The 16209-nt window shown below is 40.8% G+C and overlaps 1 pseudogene; it reads right to left on the bottom strand.

The window, feature by feature from the left end:
• Window positions 1-367: 367 nt before the first annotated feature.
• Window positions 368-482, bottom strand: LOC125089669 (uncharacterized; annotated as a pseudogene).
• Window positions 483-16209: the final 15727 nt, after the last annotated feature.

The following is a 16209-nucleotide window of genomic DNA, read 5'->3' as shown; positions in this document are numbered from 1 at the left end:
CCTTTTAAACCCTTTGTTGAATTTCTTCCTATTCTGCATTTATGCACATCATTCAATATCCATGGTCCATCATTATAATTGCTCCCTCAGGGACTCTCTGAATCTCTACCCCTTACCTTCCTCACATGGGTGTAGCAAAACCTCAGCTCTCTATCTTCTCTGCACCTGTGTCTGAGCAGCTGACCAGAGAATATCTAGTTGAAATGAAAACTCCTTAATTTGATGACCGAAAGCGTCAACTTGCACCTACTGTGACTCAGAAATCCCCTTGTTTCCCAAAATAATTTCATATGTTCTCCTCAAACCTTCTACAACTCCTCACTCTTTTATCCTCCCTAAGTCATAGACCTCGCCTTCTACTTAAGTGAAATAAAGCCTTCAGGTGATAACTCTAAAATTCTGCCTGTCATCCTTGTGCAGGGGCCATGCTAATCTTCTCTGTATCGTTCCGATTTTAGTATATGTGCTGCAGAAGCGAGCACGAGAACTCTAAAATTCGGAATGCAAACTTAACAAAGACCATCCTCATCTGTAGCTCTCTTCACTTTCCCCTCTGTCATGATGTATGGAGGGCACTTTATTCACCATAGCCAATTCTAGCTCCTCCTCTTGTCCTCTGGACTCCTGCTCTTTGACCTTTTAAAGCACGTCACTTTGATTATCCTCTCTCCTTGTATCAACTTTTTCTGTTTTTCAATTGGATCATTTCTGTAACCATAGTCCAATTTTCCAACTCTAGCTTTTTATTTTTAAGATTTATTTATTTATTTATTTGAGAGGAAGAGAGTTGAGGGAAACGGCAGAGGGAGAGAATCCTCAAGCAGACTCCCCATTGAGTGTGGAGCCTGATGCAGGGCTCCATCTCACAGCCCATGAGATCATGACCTGAACCAAAACCAAAAGTGGGACCCTTAACTGAATGAGCCACCCAGGCTCTCCTCCAACTATCACAAAACAACATCAACAACAAACAATTCCTTGGTTCCATATCTGCCCGAGTGTTTCACCGTTTCTCCATTATCCTGGATAATCAAACTTCCCAAGTGTTTGCTAACTATATTGTTTTCATGTCTTTAACTCTTCTTTCATCCATTCAAGCCCCACCCCTCTCCTGAAATCTCTTGTCTTAAGATCACTGGTAAGCTCCAGGCAACCATATGTAATGTACACTCTTCTGTCCTCTTTTCATCCCTCCTTTCAACATTTGGGAGAGTTGGCCATTCACTTCTTGACACACTCGCTTCTCTTTACTATCATCGCACTATTATTTCCTAGCTTTCCATACTCATTGGCTTCTCTACTCAATTTCCTTTCCTATCTGGCTCCTGTCATTCCCTAGGTGTTGGCATTACTCCGGTTTAAGTCCTTGATCCCCTTCTCTTCTCCTTTTACTCTTTCTCCCTGGGTGATCTCATTCTTTCCAGGCTTTTAAGAGTCATTATGACTTAAGACTCCAAAGTTTATACCTCCAACCCAGACAATTTTTCTGAACACCATATCAAACTCTTCTTACCTGATAGCTCAACCTGGATGTTTTGCAGACATTTTTAAGTATACATTTTGAAGTATCCAAGACAAAACTTCTCATTTCCTCTCTACAAATGAATCCTTCCTCCATCTGTCTTATCCCAGTAAATGGCTCCATTCTTCTCCAGTTGCTCAATCCAGAAACCAACAGTCAGTCCTGATTTTCCCTTTCCATGAACCCTATATCCAAAGTATCAATAGCTCTGTGTGATTCTATCGCCCAAAATATCTGGACTCTGCTAATTTTTTTTTTTTTTCCATCTTCACAGCTAGCTCTGGATGTACCCCATCCTTCATGGACTACATTAACACCTCTTTAATGGTCTCTCTGATTCCACATTTAGTCCCCTATAATTTATTTTCCACATTATAAATAAGAGCAGTCGTCTTCTAGAACTCACAAATAAAACCTTCCCTAAAAACCTTCAGTGGCTTTTCATTATACTTGTAATAAATCCAAACTCCTTACAAGGGCTGGATGGTTCTATGGATCTAGGTGATCAGACTCTGCTGAATTCTCCAACATCAGGTGTGCTGTTTTCACACTGTACCAAAGTCACTCTTTTTCAGACAGACCCAAGTCTTTCCATTCTCAAGATTCTCATAAATGCTACTACCTCTGCTTTTTTCTCTCCACTGTTGTCATATGTGATTTCTCTGTTGGAAATCAGCTTAAATACTGTCTGTCAAGTTGATGCCTTTTCTGGCCACTCTGACTAAAACAGGTAGCATTTCTACTCTATTCACCTGTGAGGGAAGGGATCTGAATCTCTCTCAAATGCCAGCTGCTTATTTTTAATCTTTTCTTCTCCAAAAACAATTTCTTCCCTTATTAGCCATATAAATCTCAGTGATCTATTCTTGGAAAAACCAATTTAAACATAAAAATGCTGACTTTAAATTAAAAAAAAACCAAAAAAAATGCTGACTTTGATCTGATAATAGTTTCATGAGAATACACTTGGGTTCAAATTTGAAATTCTACTTGTTACTTTTAAAAGCATCTCCTTCCTCCTCTATTTCTTACTTAGTAGACAGATGACAAATCCAAATGGATGAAATAAAGGGGAGGTATGGCACAACTGCTGGTGATAGGACAATTTTATAGGACTTCATGCATCTTTGGGCAGAGCACCCAGGAAGACATGCCCTGAATGCCTGCTCTGTGCTGGGCACTATACTAGATGCTTAACTAGCTGGTCCAACTCTGAAGCACTACTCTACCAGTGACACCAACTCACAATATTTGAGAGTTGGGAAGGGTCTCAGAGGTCATTTAGTTCCCTCTGTGGTGAACTTACCTGCTAAGTGATTCTTCTTACAATATGTTACCTAATGCTTTCCCAGTTTCCCCAGAACTCCCTGCCTCCTGCTGCAGCTTGTTCTATGGTTAATAATTTTAATTATCAGAAAGTTTTAGCTTAATGCTGTATAAGTGTATCTCCATATAATTTCTACCCACTAGTCCTGCTTCTATCCGCTGTAGCCAAACAGTGAGATGTACCTGTCTTCCCCATGAGAGTCTTCTGGGTACTGGAAGATGGCCATCAAGGAGATCTCAGGGCTCCTTCAGGCCAAATGTTATCAATATGACTTTGCGTTTAGGGTTCCTATGACTTGACACTGAGTGGCTACATCCAGAATTCCTGCAGACTTCCTCCTCTCATTTCCCCCTGTGGCTCTGGGCTACATGTGTCAAGCTGAGATCATTCCAGAACCCCTTCTCTTTAAATAAAGACTTCTTGAGGCATAAGTTTGCTCCTATTATTATTGTCTACAGAATAACTACCATCCAAATATCTGCAGAGTACTTGTACTGCATATATATTAACTTTAATCCACACAATATTCTGAGATGGTAGGTATTAGTTTGAACTATTGAGATTATCTTTTTATAGGTCAAAAATGGTTGCCTATCAGCAATTTCAAATGGTTCGATTATTATTAACTTGATTTTATAGATGAGAAAAGTAGAGACTTCAACAGGTTACATACTTAGTTCACGGTCACAAAGCCAGCAAGAGCCCACTGAGGTCTTCACCCATGTCTGTCTGGTTCAAAAGGTGGCTCATTTGCTGCACATCCTGCTTCTGTATGAATCACCTTGCAGCTGCAGATGCAAATATTCAAGGTAAAGACAAAGAGGCCAGTCTTTTGCAACACAGTGTGGCAGAGTGGAAAGGAAAGAGGAATTTGAGGTACGTGTATATTTGTTAAGTCTTTATCCCACTACTTACTATTTGTGTGACCTTGAGAGCATTATTGAACCTCCCTGAAACCTAATTAGCTCATCTCTAAAATTAGGTTATTAATATTTAACTTGCAGTACTTGTGTGAGGATTAAGTGGATTGACATTCTGTCAGGCTCCTGCCCATTGCTCTCCTGTTGCCTGGCATGTCATGCTGTGGGTTCTGAGTACATTTACTCTCATTTTTCTACATCAAGGTTGGCCAACTTTTTCCTAAAGGTCTCTTGTTCTCACTGAAAAACTACAGTCATTTTACATCTTACTTTGAACCATGTAAAAGCCATTCTTGGCTTGCAGGCCATTAAAAAACACGTGGGCCAATGGGCTGGAGTTGAGTGGTCCCTGCACTAGTTGGCTACCATGTAGTTTCTTCTCTGTTCTCGAGTCTCCAACAGCTTGTTACTCATGCTCCCTCTCAATGATGAGATTGCTTTTTCTCTCACTGAAGAAATAGAGGCAACTAGGAAAAACCTACCTCTGGCTCTCTTGTCACCCCTTTCATCATTGTGCCCATATTCTCTCCCTTGTCTCTGTTTGCACGAGTTCTCTGGACTCCTGACACAGGCCAGCTCCTCTGCTTGTGTGCTGTATACCAATGCCTCCAGCTTACTCAGGAAGATTGTTCTAATAATTGTCCCATCACCTTTAAATCTCTTCCTTGACCTCACTTTCTTCTCTACTTATCACTTACTCCTCATTTCTTACAGAGTTCCATGAATGCATGAACTAACTATGCTGGCGAATTCCAACCTTCTTCTTCTCATTCTTTCTTTACCATCACATATCAAGGTCAGTAACAGCCTCCAGGTTCAGGTTCTCAGTCCTCATTACAGTGATTTATCAGCAGCTTGTGCCAGAGGATTATTCCTTTTGCCATGAAAACCTGCTTTCACTTGCTTTCTTGGGTACTACTTGTTTCTTCTACTACATCATCTACTTCTTTTCCTCTTTAATCACTTTACTTCTCTTCAGATTCTTGGCTGTTCCTTCTCTGCTGGCTCTTAATGCTGGAGAGTCTGGGGAATAGTTCTTGGAGCTCCTCTATTTTCAATCCATATTCATTCTGGTAATGGTCTGAAAAACCTTCTGGCTTTATCTATGTGTTAACAACTATCATATATACACCTCCAGCTTGATCCCTGAACTCTAGATTTTATTTTTATTATTATTTTTAAAGATTTATTCATTTATTTGTGTGTGTGTGTGTGTGTGAGAGAGAGAGAGAGAGAGAGAGAGGGAGAGAGAGAGAGAGGGAGAGAGAGAGAGAGGGAGAGAGAGAGAGAGAAAAGAGAGAGAGAAAGAGAGAGAGAGAAAGAGAGAGAAAGAGCAGGAACACAAGCAAGAGGAACAAAAGACAAAGGGAGATGGAGAAGCAGCCTCCTCACCAAGTGGAAAGCCCAATGCTGGCTGGATCCCAGGACCCTGGGATCATGACCTGAACTGAAGGCAGGTGCTTAATTGATTGAGCCACCCAGAGAATGCACAAGCAGAAGGAGCAGCAAGCATAGGGGGAACCAGGTTCCCCTCGGAGCAAGGAGCCCAAAGTGCGACTCTGATCCCAGGACCCTGGGATCATGATTTGAGCTGAAGGCAGACGTTTAACCAACTGAGCTACCCAGATGTCCATGAACTCCAGATTTATATATCTGCTTGTCCACTTGACATCTCTACTTTGGAGTCAAGTAGGCATCTCAAACATAGCCTGTCTGTAACTGAGCTTTTGACATTTTCCCATTAACAAACTTGGCTTCTCTCAGAGTCTTTCTCATTTATGTAAATCGCAACTCCATTTTTCCAGTCACTGAGGCTAAACATCCTGGCTTCATCCTCTTTAAAAAACTTTTTAAATCAACTTTTGGAGATATAATTTATGTCTTGTAAACTCTGTCCATTTACAGTATACAATTCAATGAGTTCTGACTGATGTATATATCCATGAAATACAGCCACAATCTGCCATTGCACTCACCCCCATTTAGTAATCGATATACATTTGTTGAACCTCAGCTATGTGCCAATGACCGTTCCAGGCACTTGGGATGCCCTATGAATTGAAACAGTCAAAAATCTCTATCACCATGGAGTTTACACACATTTTATTAATTTACCTTGCTCTTCAATCATCTTCCATCCACTAGAATAAAATCTCTGTGATAACAGGGATTTTGTCTGTTTTGTTCAAGGCTGTATCACTAGTGGCCAGAAGAATGCTGGCAAATAGTAGGATTTCAACAAATACCAGCTGTTGTCTTATTATTTTATTTTTCAAAATGAAGAAGTAACCCCTAGTCCAAGCTTCATTAATTGGAATAGATTCCTGCAGTGTCCTACTTTGGGCCTTGGGGGAATCTGCAGCCTGTGAAAATTGAAGACGCAATTGAATTGCTAATTTAAAATTGGAACCAGTTCAATTCTATGATCCTCTAAAAATGGGATTTAAGCTGTGAAGTAGTATTAATCTAACTTTTCAGAGTACTTATCAAGAAAACTCCAGTTCTCTGCCAGCAGCCTCTTCTAAGACCTTTTGGTTGATGGGCCGCTGCCTGACTGTCAAGCGTTGAGACTGGCTATTCCACTAATTGCCTCTTCCTTAGGGATGTGTCGTTTAATACCACTGTCAAGATCACTGTTGCCCAAAGTGTGGTCTTCTGATTACTTGTATTAGCGTCTGTCACTTGAACCACTGAATCAGAATCTTTAGGGGTAGGATTCTGAGACCTGGGGAGGTTGGTTGGTTACTTGATGTTTGCAATTATTTGTTTATGATCTGAGTTAGGGCAACTGGATCTAGGAGGATTGAATCACTGTATTTGAAGGCAGCCTGGCAGAATCCTCAGCAGGTGGGTGGAGATGTCCAGGTGTGGGTTAGAGGCTTTGAGGGAAGCCCAGGGTTATTGTTTTTTTTTTTTTTAAGATTTTATTTATTATTTTGACAGACAGAGATCAGAAGCAGGCAGAGAGGCAGGGAGAGAGAGAGGGAGGAAGCAGGTTCCCTGCTGAGCAGATAGCCCTATGCGGGGCTCGATCCCAGGACCCTGAGATCATGACCTGAGCCGAAGGCAGAGGCTTAACCCACTGAGCCACCCAGGCGCCCCCCAGGGTTATTGTTTTTGGTGATTCTTTGGTTATGGATTGAATTGTATGACGACAGTAAAGTGCCAACATTAAATACTTCAGAACGTGACCTGGCTTGAAAACGGAGTTGTTGCAGATGTAATCAGCTAAAATGAGATCATACTGGAGTAGGGCAGGTCCCTAATCAATATGACTAACCTCCTTACAAAGAGCAGACTCCATGTGAAGACGAAGACACAGGGAGAATATCATGTGAGCATGGAGGGTTGTAAGGAGGTGTACCCAAGCCAAGGAATACCAGAGATGGCCAGCAACCCACCGGAAGGTGAAGAAGAATTCCTCTATAGCTTTCAGAGGGAGCATGGTCCTGCCAACACCTTGAATATGAACTTCAAGAGTTCAGAACCAAGAGACAGTAAGTTTCTGTGATTTTTAGTCAATCCAGAAAAGTGGATTATGATCCTTTGTCATGGCAGCGGTGAGAAAACAATAGGTCTCTTCTTCAGTTGTTCATCAAACACCTAAAATGATATTGTTGAGGTAGGAATATACACAAAAGAAGAAGAGCCAAGAGTGATGAGTTCAGGAACCTCTAGAACTTAGGAAACTTTAGGTTTGAAATCTCAATGGGAGAAGAGAGAAACAAGAAAAATGTCCACATCTACGAGAGAGCTGATACACGAGAGAAATGGCATTATTAGATCAGTGGGAAAGACGCAAACTTGTTAATATATAGGAGTGAGAAATTTGGCTGTCAATATGCAAAAATAAAATTAGATTCCTACTTCGTACTATAATAATAATAATGACAAAGTCCTCACTTCCACTGCATTTAGTAGTGCTGCTCTAGGAGGTTTTTACATTTCCTAGTTGCGACTTCATGCTTACCTATCAGTAGGTTCTATCATTTGTTACACCCATTCTACAGATTAAGAAACTGGGACACATTGAGGTAAAGTGACTGGCTAAAATAATGGTGAAGTTGGGATATGACCCCAAGCAGTCTGGCTCCTGACTCTATGATTTTAATTAAGAATGCTATGTTGCTTTACACATCATACTGAAATTAGTTCAAGGCACATTAAAAACTCAACTGTGAAAATCAAAACTCAAAAAATTTAAAAGAAAACAAAGGAGAATTTCTGTAAGACTTCAAGGGAGGGAATACATAAGATGGGAAAATGCAAATTATAAAAAAAATTGATGGCATATTCTACACTAAAAACTTTGTTCATTAAAAGACCTCATAATAATAGTGAAAAAGAGATAGATATTTGCAGTATGTATAATTAACAGAGGATTAAAATGCAGGATATATAAGAAATTTGGCACATCAGTAAGAAAAGAGAAACAACACAATCAAAACATGGGCTAAAAAAACAGAACATGGAGCATCACAGACAAAGAAACATAAATGACTAATACTTATGCAAAAAGATGACAATTGTGCACCTGTTATCTTGGCAAAAATTTGAAAATCTGACAACACTAAACAGTGACAAGGATATAAAGCCATAGCAATTCCCATATATGTCGGGGGTTAATGTAGATTGGTATAGCTGCTTTGGAGACCGATTTTACACTAGTTAGTAAAGTTAAAGTTTCATGTGTCCTATCATTCAGCATAGGAATATACCTTGGGGAGACTTGCCCAGATAGTCAAGGAGACCGGGACATGTTCATAGCAAAATTGTTTCAATAGCAAACATTTAGAAACTACTTCCGTGTTCATCAACAGAAAAGTGGATTAAACATGTGGCATGCTCACATGATGGAATACTATGTAGTACCGAACATTAATAATCCAGAGCCAAATTACATTCATGAAAAGACCCCCTAAGCATTATGTTGCCAGAGAAAAGCAAGTTGCAGAGAGTGTATAAGACTTAAAAACATGGGGTGCCTGGGTGGCTCAGTGGGTTAAAGCCTCTGCCTTCATCTCAGGTCATGATCCCAGGGTCCTGGGATTGAGCCCCGCGTCCGGCTCTCTGCTCGGCGGGAAGCCTGCCTCCTCCTCTCTCTCTCTCTCTGCCTGTCTCTCTGCCTACTTGTGATCTCTGTCTGTCAAATAAATAAGTAAAAAATCTTTAAAAAAAAGACTTAAAAACATATAAAAAGGACTGTATAAAAGTTTAAAAATAAAAGAACACATAAAGGCCAAAAAACAAAAGAATATATAAGGTTAAAAACATACAGTACAATACAAAAATTGTGAAGCACTACATATAGGCAGAGTAAAAGTATAAAGAAATTATTAGAAAAGGCAAACCCTAAATTCAGGACAATGATTACCTTTGAGAGCGAAGGGAAAGATGTAATTTGGAATGGGTAAACAGAAAGCATCAAATACAATGGATTCATGCTATTTTATTTCTTAAACTAGGTGGTCTGTGCATAGGTACCTGGATTATTCTTTATTTCTTTTTCTGTGTCTTAGATATTGCAAAAATACATTTTAAAAAAGATTTTATTTATTTATTTGAGAGAGAGACAGAGCAAGCATTGGGGGAGGGACAGAGGGAGAAGCAGGCTGTCCGGTGTGCAAGGAGCCCAATGAGAGAGACTTGATCCTAAGACCCTGGGATCATGACCTGAGCCAAAGGCAGACACTCAACTGACTGAGCCACCCAGGTGCTCCAAAGTACGTTTTTTAAGGTGAAAAGAGATTGGCCGTGAGCTACTGAAAACTGTGAGACACGAGTGAGTCATCAGAAAATCAAATGTTGTTGGGGCTACAGATCGGAAAAGGTCCGAAGTGGCCACAATCTCTGCTTCCTCTGGCTTTCCTTCACTCCCCTTGTATTCTGGAATGATGGTGGAAAGAGAGGTGCCGTAAGAATCTTGTTCCTTCTTTGTCTGAGGTCCCCAGTCCCCATGTTTCTGTCCTAGAATTCACTTCCTTCTGCTTTAGATAGGGTACTATCTGGGCAAGAAGTTTTCTTTTCAGAGTGAGTACTTCTTTTTTGCTGGGTGGCTGTGGTTTCTAGTCTTTTGTGTGTAACAAGGTATTTTTGATTCAATGTTTTCTAGTGTGCTTGTTATTAACATGCTCTTAGTGAGCAAATAAAGTGTGACTGACATGAACTAATATTTCCCCTCTATACAACCGAAGGGTTTTCTAGACAAGCAATAAATAAGAATCAAGAGCTTGGTGTCTGGTGCCTCCAGAGTGGCTTATAACACATTTCTGGCAATCTATTTGGGCTCAACCAAAAAGAACATCTGAAAAGAGGAGGCTTTTTTTTTCATTGGAGTTGATAAATAATCTTGCTGTTGCTTATGTTTTTCCAGTGTCAATGGAGGAGATCATTTTGGATGTGGGTATTGGAAATTAATACTTTGCTACTGTGAGTTTTGCCCAAGTACTGTAAGATAGTAGGAAGAATAAATCTGATTGCAGAATATGACTTTTTGTATTCTTTCAATAATGCTGCCCTCTTACAGGTATTTTGCATATCAGCCTCATTATTGATATTATTATTATTAAGGAAGACCAGGGAAGGAAAGAATACAGAGGAATTGCATGGGTTGATGCAAATTTAGAAAGATCCAACCTAGAAGGTTCTTTCAAAACCTGAAAGCATGTTTTCTCTCTCCTGAATATCTGTATTTATTTTAGAATTATTATTTTGGTCACAGTAACAGGGACATACTTCCCCAGGATGTTAGTATCTTTCATTGTTGTGGAGATATTCTATTTGTTTTCTGTCAATTGTTGGTTATTTAAATTTGGTTTCATGACTGAAATGGAATTTGGATGCTGAAGAATTGAAAGGTTTTAATAACATTGTTAAAATGCATAGCTTTCTAAAGTGGTAAGAGGAGGCAGGTATTGCCTGGATGTAGTAGGACTTGGGTCAAGGGACAGGTGCAGTATGAGTACCATTCTTCTTGTCCCCAGGGACATTTCTCTATAAAATGTGTTCAGGATGGGTCTTGGGTGGGGGGACTTACCCCTGGAGTTCTGTTTATTGTGCATACCAGATCCATCAGGGACCATCTACAGCCTTTGTCTGGTTATTACAATTCTGTGATGCTGTAATGACATATTTTATCATTTGATTATTAATCGTCTAACAGCATCCAAACATTTTACCAGACATATGACTGAATTTCTTTAGTAAAGAATTTGTACCTTGCAGTTATCCGAAAGAGAAGAATTCTCTTATAGTATCCTTGACTCCTTAAAAGCCTATTTATTTTCTTGGATCACCTACAGTTGCTTACTTGGCAAAGAAAGGGTGAAAAAGTCTTTACTAGATGCAGGCTGTAGAAATTGTCATGTCAGTCTGTTTCACGCTCTAAATTATTACGTAAAACAAAACCTGCCACATAATAGATACTGTTTAACCATTCAAAGAAGGAAGGAATTAGTGAACAACCAGACAGCAGATTGAACAGGAATGCTAACTATTAGGTTCTTCGTATTTTTTTTCCTAAAACTTCAGAAGACCATTTTGCTATAACTGGGGCTACTAGGGAATAAGGGGAGTAGTAGAAGTGCCTAGCAAATAAAAAAGAAGGAAGCAGCTGGAAAGCATTGGCAGGTCAGAGGCTCCTAATCATCTTCTGTTTTATAGACACAAGATTAGAGATTCCCTGTGAGTTTTGATTAAGGATGCACAGTTACATGATTAAATATCAGTGAGTCAAATTAGAAAAGGTTTAACTCCAATCTCAGAATTCATCAAAGCCCCCACCCCTCCCCTCCTCCCTTGCATTAAGCCCCGTCTTTACAACGTGGGATTAGAGTGAACCATCTAAATCTTCATGTCCTCAGGCTCTCTGTTACCTTGCCTATACAGCTGTCCTCATTCAGATCACAAACAATTCTCTCATTGGGAATCAAAGCTCATTTCCTCTTGAGGTTTCTGTTTATACCAATGACTGGGTCCATCCCAGTGCCTCTCCACAGAATTATTTATTTTGGTGACCTGCAGGGTCCTATATCAGGTACAACATGCACTCGTCTTATGCACTGTCACGAAACGTATTAAAACTTAGTACACTTGTCTATTTTAGAAAACACCTCCTTAATCATCCCAGTAATTATGCAAACGCTCCCATGAGGCTGGCTATAAACATGTCCTTTCCTTGGAGAGACACTTTCTGACTCTCTGTCTTCAGAGGCCACACCAAAGGAGTGTGGGCGGAAAGTGCAATTAATAACTCCACTGAGGAGAGGTTAATATGGTCTTGAGGCATCTGAGAAATAAAACTGTCACTGCTTTTATTAAAGGCTCTAATTCAGGCACAAGCTTGCATGATAACGATAAAATGATTTTAAAGGAATAAATAAAAGGACAGGAAAGAAAAATATTGATCTGAATTCTAGACTCTATTCTAGATTCTGCAAATGTATTTCCTTGAGAGATGAAGGAGATCTATTGCCCTTTAAATGTGTTATTTGTTGCAAGAAAATGTACAAGCCGAAAGAGACACTATTCAGACTTGTCTACTTGAGACTCAATACTTGCCCTGTAGTTTTCTAAGCACACTGAACTCCTGGGGGGCCATATTTTATGTGGCTCCATCTCTTTGAGGGTGATAGGATCAAGTTTCTTTATTTAGATTTTCCTTGAAATTCAGGTCATGTTAAAAAAGTCTATGTTTTCTTTTTTTTCCTTTTGTCTCACTTTGTACCGAAGACGACTAGGGAGAGATAGACTTTAGTTTCTTCCATAACATCCCAATATATAAAATAGAACTCATGATCGAGCCATGATGTACAGTCTTGCAAAATGGGAAAGGACAGATATGAAGATAATGGGGTACCATTTACTGGTCACATGGACTCTGTAAGGAGGTCGCGACAAGGAAATGCCCTAGACTCCTGACACATGGCAGCCAACTCCGGCTGTGGATAGGTACGTGAGGGGGTTGATGATTTTTGTTCTTCAATCTATGTCACTGAAAATAATCTTCATTTCAGAATGTCTCCAGGGCACAAGGGGAGGATCCCCAGGACACTGATGAGGTAGCCCTTCCAACCTTTATGACTGGAATGTAGTTTTCCCTGGGAAGGAGGAATCCTCGGACATCTGGAGATAAGGATTGGTGGGGAGGGTCTTTAGGGTCAAAATGAAAACCCTGGGCTTTATCCTTTAGACCGAAGCGTCAATGAAAACTTTTGGGTAGAGGAATAATGGGATAAGAAGTAGGGTCCAAAGAATATGAAATGGGGCACAAAATAACCTGAAGGCTTCCTAGGAAAGAGGCCAGTTCAGAGTACTTTTTTCAATGATCTATGCCTGAGAACATGAAATAGCATTGGTTGATCGATATAGCCAAACTCAAGAGGGATAGAAATAAGGCAAGATTTTATTTTTCTCCATCTATTGTATTTAAATATTCTCTGTCCAATTCCCTTTGCTTATCCCTGGATGAAATCTGGGGAAGATCTCATAGCTTTCTTGTCCTTTTCCTCATCAAACAAGCCCTATTTTACTATCAGGTATTAAACATTCCCATCCAGTCTAAATTCAATTCCGAGCTCCTCTCCTTCCCCGAGCTCAGGTCTGATTCATCACCTGGGAGAGAGCTATGGTCTTTTCTTTTGTTTTTCTTTCCTGGTTTTTGCTCTTTCTTCTACCCCCTGCTATTGTGTCATCCTGGGTTGGGACATGGGAAAGGAGGATGAAAGTGAAAAGGGAAAGCTATTTTTACAGAGTTCATGTTATCTGTAGGTTCCTTCTGGTGTTAGTGATTTGTGTGGTATAGGCCTCCAAGTACTGGGTCCCTTGTGAGTGCTGTGCGGTTGGTTGTGTGCTCTAGGTGAACTCTGGATGGTGTGGCAGGAAATTTACTCCATAACTGGCCTTTTTCCAAACCTTCCTTCTATCACCTTCTGCCCTGTATTATACTGCTAGCCTCTTCCCTCCTAATAATAAGGCTCAAGCCTGGCTCCTTTACAGTGTTTACTGAATCCGTGGGAAAACACATAACTCCTTGCCATTCCAAACTCAGCCTTCCTCTGCTTTTCCTTTCTTTTCCCCCATTAACATCTCCGTCTTCTACAATCTCCAATGGGAGGCAGGCACAGACTCTATGTTCACGGTTACCCCTAAACTCAAGTGCATCTATGTCAGGCTCTTCAGAGAATAATCCCACCATGTTGTTCTCCAGGAAACTAAGCATTTCTGTACCTTAGCAAGCCTGCAGAGAGAGAGAAATTATTATGGGCTGAAATAAAATTATTATGGGCTGAAATATGTACCTCCAAATGTGATTATACTTTAAGATAAATCTTTAGTGAGGTAATGAAGAAAACATGAGCCAAATGACTGGTGTCCTTATAAGAAGAGATTAGGAGAGACGTAGACAGAGGGAAGACCATGTGAAGACCATGGAGAAGGCAGCCATCTACAAGCCAAGAAGAGAGGTCGCGAAAGAAACCAACCTTGCGGACACCTTGATTGTGAGAACACTAGAACTGTGAGAAAATACATTTCTGTTGTTTGAGCTGTCCTGTCCATGGTACTTGTTATGGCCCCCCCTAGCAAACTAACATAGGTCCCCATTTCCATTTGGAACAGGCACCCCCACATCAACAAATTGGGAAGTGTCTATTTCTTGGTTATCTCTTTAACTCTGAAGTTGTCTTAAACTTCAGAGCTTCCCTTGAAGATCTGAGACCACAGGAGACATTCTACTACAAGCTTCTTTTAGAAGGGCTGGATGAAGATGGTAGAGCAAACGCTGTGATGTGCCAGGCCACATGCCCTCAGCCCACCCGATTTCAGGATAGCTGCCCCAAGTACCACTGCCAAGGTTCTTCCCCAGTCACCTGTGCCAGGGGCTCTCAGAGTTGTTATCACCAGAGCTGTAGAAGACTGCTTCACCTTGGTCAGGTGTGATCAGGGGATCCTGATCCTTGGTCAGGATTTCAGGGGATTCAGCATCTTCAGAGGCAATATTCTAAGTGGGCACTATCTCAGCCTTTCACTGCCCTGTACAACAACTCTGAGGAGCCTTCTGCACAGTTGCCCAATACCTCTCCAGTGAGACTGAGCACAGAAGCCCACAGTGTTATCTAGCTCATGAAGACTCCATTGACTGACTTTCTCTCTTTCCTTTTTACTTTTCCCATGGCCTTACTCCTGCTTTTGGGGATCAACCCCTGAATAAATGATGTGCTCCAAGACTTTGTCTCAGGGTTTTCTTCTTGGGGACCCCAAACTAAGATAAGTGGTGCCTTGGCTGGGGTAACTTTTGGCTGTGAGGTTAGAGCAGTGTCAACTTTTGAATTTTTCTTAGTTCTTTTTTTTTTTTTTTAAATTTTATTTATTTATTTGACAGACAGAGATCGCAAGTAAACAGAAAGGCAGGCAGAGAGAGAGGGGAAACAGGCTCCTCACCGAGCAGAGAGCCTGATGTGGGGCTCGATCCCAGGACCCTGGGATTATGACCTGAGCCAAAGGCAGAGGCTTAACCCACTGAGCCACCCAGGTGCCCCGAATTTTTCTTAGTTCTATACAGATTGTTGCTTACTGATTTCTTTCACCTTTATTTCATAAAAAGGTATGCATATGTGGCACAAAGCTGAGAAATGTTTTCCTATGCCCAGAGTTGAGAAGCTTATGATCTAAAAAAGCTTATCGTGCCAGATATTCACAGAAGATTTTTTGAGATTTTTCCATAACTCTTGAAATGTTCAGAAGAAGGAGGAATGGTGAGGGCACCCTGGGGCATTCTGGGAAGTGCACTTGCAGGTAGTTTGACATAGTTATTGTCACTTCCGTTCTGACACTGCAAACATGAAAGCGCTTTCAGTTCCACTCCTTATCCTATTTTTACCATATTCTGAATCTGACCAGCTACTCTGATGAGCTGTCTGCATTGAAGTTAGGATCTCTGGAGCAATGGCCTAATGGTCACTGCATTGGACGGAATGAGATGATTGCTTTGCTTTGAAAACAAGAATGTTTTGGCTCCATGAGAGCCATCTCCTGGAGTCGACAAAGCTGTTGTCTAATAGGTGGAGAGCAATGTATGGTTACAAATGAAGAGTTCAAATTCTGACCCTGTTACTCACTAGCTTTGTGGTTGTGGCGGATTACTCAATGGCTCTGGCCTTTGATTTCTTCTTCTGTAAAATGGAGCAAATATTAGTACCGGCTGACTGAAGGGTTTGATAGATCAAATGAGGCAATAAATTTAGTGTTCTTAGCAGAGGGATGCTCTGGTGGGTCAGTCAGTTAAGCATCTGTCTTTGGCTCAGGTCATGATTCCAGGGTCTTCGAATCAAGTCTGGAGCGGGAGCCTGCCTCTCCCTCTCTTCCTTCTGCCCCTCCCCCAACTTATGTGCATGCTCTCTCTCTCTCTCTCTCTCTCTCTCACTCCCTCTTAGATAAATAAA

The sequence above is a fragment of the Lutra lutra genome, chromosome 1 (genome assembly GCF_902655055.1).
Source record: "Lutra lutra chromosome 1, mLutLut1.2, whole genome shotgun sequence".
Taxonomy (NCBI): Eukaryota; Metazoa; Chordata; class Mammalia; order Carnivora; family Mustelidae; genus Lutra; species Lutra lutra.
Note: the sequence above shows the minus strand (reverse complement) of the source record. Positions and strands in the feature narration are given on the sequence as shown.